The sequence below is a fragment of the Xenopus laevis genome, chromosome 3S (assembly GCF_017654675.1).
Source record: "Xenopus laevis strain J_2021 chromosome 3S, Xenopus_laevis_v10.1, whole genome shotgun sequence".
Classification (NCBI taxonomy): domain Eukaryota; kingdom Metazoa; phylum Chordata; class Amphibia; order Anura; family Pipidae; genus Xenopus; species Xenopus laevis.
Window position 1 is genome coordinate 107,004,702 of NC_054376.1, and position 6,026 is coordinate 107,010,727.

Below are 6,026 nucleotides of genomic sequence, written 5' to 3' on the forward strand. Positions count from 1 at the left end.
GCTTAATTAATGAATCTTTCAGGCTAATCCATAATGGTCTGAATATTTATAACACGCAAAAGAGAAAGCAAATGGCGAGGGGAAATATATGCAAAGAAAAGCAACACACATCCATGAATGTTTAATAGAAACAGTTGAAAAGTTTTAATGCACAAGATTTCTCACATTAATCCTCTTCTGTGAAGCAGGAACACTTTGTTAAAACAAAGAAATAAATATATTGGCACCTGTTATCCAGAATGCTCAGGACCTGTGGTTTTCTGCATAATGGATCTTTCCGTAATTTGAATCTTCATTCCTTAAGTCTACTAGAAAATCATGTAAACATTAAATAACCCCAATAAGGTGGTTTTTGCTTCCAATAAGAATTAATTAAATCTTGGTTTGGATGAAGTACAAGGTACTGTTTTATTACTACAAAGAAAAAGGAAATCATTTGAAAATTTTTGGATTATTTGTATTAAATGAAGTCTATGGGAGCCATTCCGTAATATGGAGCTTTCTGGATAACAGGTTTCTGGATAAAGAATGCCATACCTGTTTATGTATCTATAAACAGTCCAAAGTATCCGCTAGTAGTACATTGGTCTGTCAGTCAGAGTAGTATGTATTAGGGATGCACCAAATCCAGGATTCCGTTCGGATTCCGTTCGGGATTCGGCCTTTTTAAGCAGGATTCGGATTCGGCGCGAATCCTTGTGCCTAGCCGAACCTGAATCATAATTTGCATATGTAAATTAGGGGCAGGTAGGGAAATCGCGTGACTTTTCGTCACAAAAGAAGATTTTTTTCCACTTTTTCCTTTCCTGCTCCTGATTTGCATATGCAAATTAGGATTCGGATTTGGTTCGGTATTCGGCCGAATCTTTCACCAAGGATTCGGCCGAATCCCAAATAGTGGATTCAGTGCATCCCTATTATCTATATAAGCTAGTGCATTGCTCTGCCAGTCACAGGAGTATGTATATAAGCTAGTGCATTGCTCTCATGTGAGCAAAAGAATATGGAGAATGTCAATTTCAGCACCACCAACAGCTCCCTGGCCAAGCCGCTCTATGCTGAGGGACTGCAGCCCTTGGACTCCGGGGAATGGTCCCTAGTGATCCCCGCTCTTCTGCTCATCATTTGCTTGAGTGGATTCGCAGGGAAATTGTGATTGTGTGATGAGAGTTGTGTTGCACAGGACAGCCAAGCCTTCCCTCATCCACTCCCTCATCCTCAACCAGTGTGTGTTCGACCTAATGCTCCTCACCCTTTCCATGCCCTTCAAAGCCAGCACCTACAGCAGGAGCAACATGAGGGTCGGCCGGTTCAAATCGGCAGTCTGGTTCTCTCACGTGTGAATGTCCTCCAAAAGCATGAGCGTCACCACTACGGCCAAAGTCTGCTTCATGTACACTAGTAACCCTGCCAAGCAAGTGAACATCAAGCAGCAGACTGTGTGTGTAGTTCTACTATCTACCTGGCTGCTCTCTGTTCACTGGTACCAGACATATTGATGGTTCCCCTGCTGCCTGCATCATGGATGTACCCTCACATGCCCAGGAGATGATGGCAATCTTTGTAAACTTCAATCCTTTCTTTGTCTACTGCATCCCTTTTACTCTGGCTTTCTTAGTGCCAGCGCAGAGGCACCAAAACCTAAGGAAGCAGAGAAGATCCAGCAGACTTATTATCATGCGGATGAGTGTCACTGGCACCTTTGCTATCCTGTGGCTACCTGAGTGGGTCTCCTGGCTGTGGATTTGGCACCAGACCCCAAGTGGTCCATCCCCACCTCAAGCATTCATGGTATTAGCTCAGATCCTTATGTTTTCCCTATCATCTATAAACCCTTTGATCTTTCTGGTCATGTCTGATGAGTTTCAAGGATATGTGGAAACATTTTGCCTTCAGGAAATCAGTTGACGTTCCTCAAGAGAGCTGCCCCTCACACAAGCACAACACTAGCAGCCTGGAGGAGCAGGATTGTTCCCAGCAAAACTTTGGGAGCCAGGAAAGTAATGACAACCTGCCAAACGTGGAGCAGTTTTTGCACGAGAGAGAAACCCACTTGACTGACCAAGACAATAACCCTGTTCCCTGGGAACACCAAGAGGAGCAGGCGGTGGGGACAGAGAACCCAAACTCAACTCACTGAAAATAACTGGGGCTCCGCTATATGACGTATTTGTTTGTATTCAGCTCATTGATATGCCTATTTCTATTTTCATAATCTAAATGACTTTATGTGACCAATATGGGGTCCTGTGACCTGTTATCCATAATCCTTGGGACCTGGATATCCATAATTACAATCTACTAAAAAATTATTTTAATAATTCCAATAGGATTGTTTTGTCTCCAGTAACGATTAATTGTGTCTTAATTTGGATCAAGTACAAAGTACAGGTAGGAGAACTGTTATCCAGAATGCTCTGGACCTGGGGTTTTCCAGATAAGGGATCTTTCTGTAATTTGGATCTTCATTTTCTAGAAAATCATGTAAACATTAAATAAACCCATTAGGCAGGTTTTGCCTCCAATAAGGATTAATTATATCTTCGTTGGGATCAAGTACAAGCTACTGTTTTATTATTACAGAGAAAAAGGAAATCATTTAAAAAAAATATGGATTATTTGGTTATAATGGAGTATATGGGAGACAGCCTTTCCGTAACTTGGAGGTTTCTGGATAATGGGATCCCATACCTGTATATATTTCATCCTTACTGAAGGCAAAACAATCCTATTGGGTTTATTTAATGTTTACATAAACATTCTAAAGGCATAGGGGTCCAAATTACAGAAAGATGGCCTTTCCGTAATTCGGAGTTTTCTGGATAACAGGTTTCCGGATAACAGATCCCATACCTGTACTCTTTTATTATTCAAAGAAAATGAAAACATTTATTAAAATGTGAATTTGAAAAAAATGGAAGTCTGCAGGAGGACTTCAAACTTGTCACAGGGGGTCACCATCTTGGAAAGTGTCTGTGACACTCACATGCTCAGTGGGCTCTGAGCAGCTGTTGAGAAGCGAAGCTTAGGGGTCCTCGTAAAATATCAAGCAGAAAATGAGGTTTGTAATATAAGCTGATGCTACAGGACTGATTATTAAATTCTGATGCTAATTGCACTGGTTTCTGTGCTGCCATGTAGTAATTATCTGTATTAATTACTAATCAGCCTTATATTGCGATATTTATATTCTATGTGTACTGTATATTGTGAGTGGGTCCCTAAGCTCAGTAAGTGACAGCAGCTCAGAGCATGTGCAGTAAATCAGCAGAAGAAGATGGGGAGCTACTGGGGCATCTTTGAAAACAAAGATCTTTACTGCTAAAGGGCTGTGGTTGCCTTGGGCTGGTACAGAAGCAAAAAATAAAAAAAATAAAAAAAAGTACAACATTTCTAGCTACTTCTTTAGTTTAAGGGATACTGTCAAGGGAAAACATGTTTTCTTTCAAAACACATCAGTTAATAGTGCTACTCCAGCAGAATTCTGCACTGAAATCCATTTTTTTTAAAAGAGCAAACAAGATTTTTTTTAAATTTAATTTTGAAATCTGACATGGGGCTAGAAATATTGTCAGTTTCCCAGCTGCCCCCAGTCATGTGACTTATGCTCTGATAAACTTCAGTCACTCTTTACTGCTGTACTGCAAGTTGGAGTGATATCACCCCCTCCCTTTCCCCTCCAGCAGCCTAACAACAGAACAATGGGAAGGTAACCAGATACAGGTTATTATTCCCTCTAGATCCTCCAAATGACTTTGTAGTCTGACTCTTCAACAGGTTAGTGGAGTAGCCATCTCCACTGCAGTAACATGAAGTATAACAGAAACCGGAGAGTCTTCAAATGTGAATTAATTTTATTAAAGCACTACATGTTTCGGACCTCTAGGGTCCTTCCTCTGGTGCAAGTTACAAACAGTGTGAATAAAATGACCTTTTAAAGGAGAAGGAAAGCCCCAGGGCGCAAAACCCCTCCCCCCCTCCCGTGTATTGCCCCCCCTCCCTCCTCCCCCCTGGCCTACCCCTACCGCTGGGCAAATGCCCCTAACTTGTTACTCACCCCTCTGCGCAGGTCCTGTCCACGGAGTTCACAGTCGCCATCTTCTCCCACGCGCGTCTTCTTCCTGCTCTGACCGGCGTCTTCTGGCGCATGCGCAGTAGGAACAGGTACCGGTACAGCTCTACTGCGCATGCGCCGAATGTCACGAAGTGAAATCGGAAAACTTTGTGACATTCGGCGCATGCGCAGTAGAGCTGTACCGGTACCTGTTCCTACTGCGCATGCGCCAGAAGACGCCGGTCAGAGCAGGAAGAAGACGCGCGTGGGAGAAGATGGCGACTGTGAACTCCGTGGACAGGACCTGCGCAGAGGGGTGAGTAACAAGTTAGGGGCATTTGCCCAGCGGGAGGGGTAGGCCAGGGGGGAGGAGGGAGGGGGGGAGGGGTTTTGCGCCCTGGGGCTTTCCTTCTCCTTTAAACACTTCTTTTACCCATAATCCCCAGTGTATCCACAGCTCCATCTAGTGGCCAGCGGAATGCATCAGCATAATTACAAGCATATGAATACTATGTTGCCATCTATTCAATAAACACCAATAGTACTTCTTAGTAGTGTTACAAAAGTATCAATAGTAATAAGGGTTTTCCTCAACACTTTAGATCTGTTACAAAGTTCGTAAGTATTCAGAGTCATCCAACGTGTTTTCCACTGTAAAAAATATACATTAGTAAATATTTTACGTTTGAATAAAACATTTTTACAAAAAGCATTTCAGGCTCCAGGCCTCGTTGATTCCAAATGGTTCGATGCAATTTAACCTGTCCATCCATTTTGCCTCGCGTTGCAATAACATTTTTTTTCCTGTCTCCCCCTCTTCGTGGTCTTTCCACTTGTTCAAGAACCATCCACCTTAGGCTTGCTGCATTGTGTCTGGCTGTATTAAAGTGTTTCCCCACAGGTGTATGTGTTTTCTTTTCAGTTGGGTTAAATGCACCTATGGACCTCTTATGTTCACTTATACGAACACGCACAAGGCGTGAGGTTTGTCCTACATACACCACCCAATCTGAGTTACATGTACAATATTGTCTTATAGGGATTTTATTGCCATTGTGGGGGTGTGTAATGTGGTCTCCCTTTATGATAGAATTGCAGCTGCTACAATTGAGACAAGGGAAGGTGCCATTCTTAGGTGTACTTAAGAATCTAGTGGTGGGTTTCTGTGTCCCAATATCTGCTCTGACCAAATGATTGGAGATATTCCTACCTCTTTTATTATGGGCGTTCACGGAATAATTTGCCAAAATGATGGTCATGTCCTAAAATGGACCAATGTTTTCTAACAATTCCTTCAATTTGTTTACTGAGGACACCGTATTCAGTCACAAAGGGTATCCTTCTATTACCCATTGCGTGTTTTCTTTTCTTTCAATAGTGTCGTCCTAGGTAAGGCTAGGACCTCATCCCTTATCTCACACAAAGTATCTTTATTGTAGCCTCTGGCTGCAAACTTTTTTATTAGTTTCTCAGCGGCATCCAAATATTTTATGTCATCTGAGGCTATTCTTCTCACCCTTAAGAATTGACCTTTGGGAATGCCTTTTATAGTGTTAGGGGCATGGAAGCTGTCAGGCCTTAGTATGTTATTTCTTTCTAAGGGTCTGCTGTACAATTCAGTAGTGATTTGTCCAGCATCATTGTTCACTTTGACATCGAGATAGTGAATACTGGTAGTACTATACTCGGCAGTAACCAGATAACAGCTCCCTAACACAAGATAACAGCTGCCTGGTAGATCTAAGAACAAAACTCAATAGTAAAATCCAGGTCCCACTGAGACTGAACCAGTAACATTAAGTAGGAGAAATAACAGCCTGCCAGAAAGTAGTTTCATCCTAAAGTGCAGGCACAAGTCACATGACTGGGGCAGCTGGGAAACTGATATGTCTAGCCCCATGTCAGATTTCATAATTGAATATAAATAAATTGAATATAAAAAAATCTGTTCGCTCTTTTGAGAATTGAAGAA

At 42.2% G+C, this 6,026-nt stretch overlaps 1 pseudogene; it reads left to right on the top strand.

Moving 5' to 3' along the window:
- The first annotated feature begins 1,003 nt into the window (after nucleotides 1-1,003).
- Nucleotides 1,004-2,140, top strand: LOC108712403 (annotated as a pseudogene).
- The last annotated feature ends 3,886 nt before the right edge of the window (nucleotides 2,141-6,026 follow it).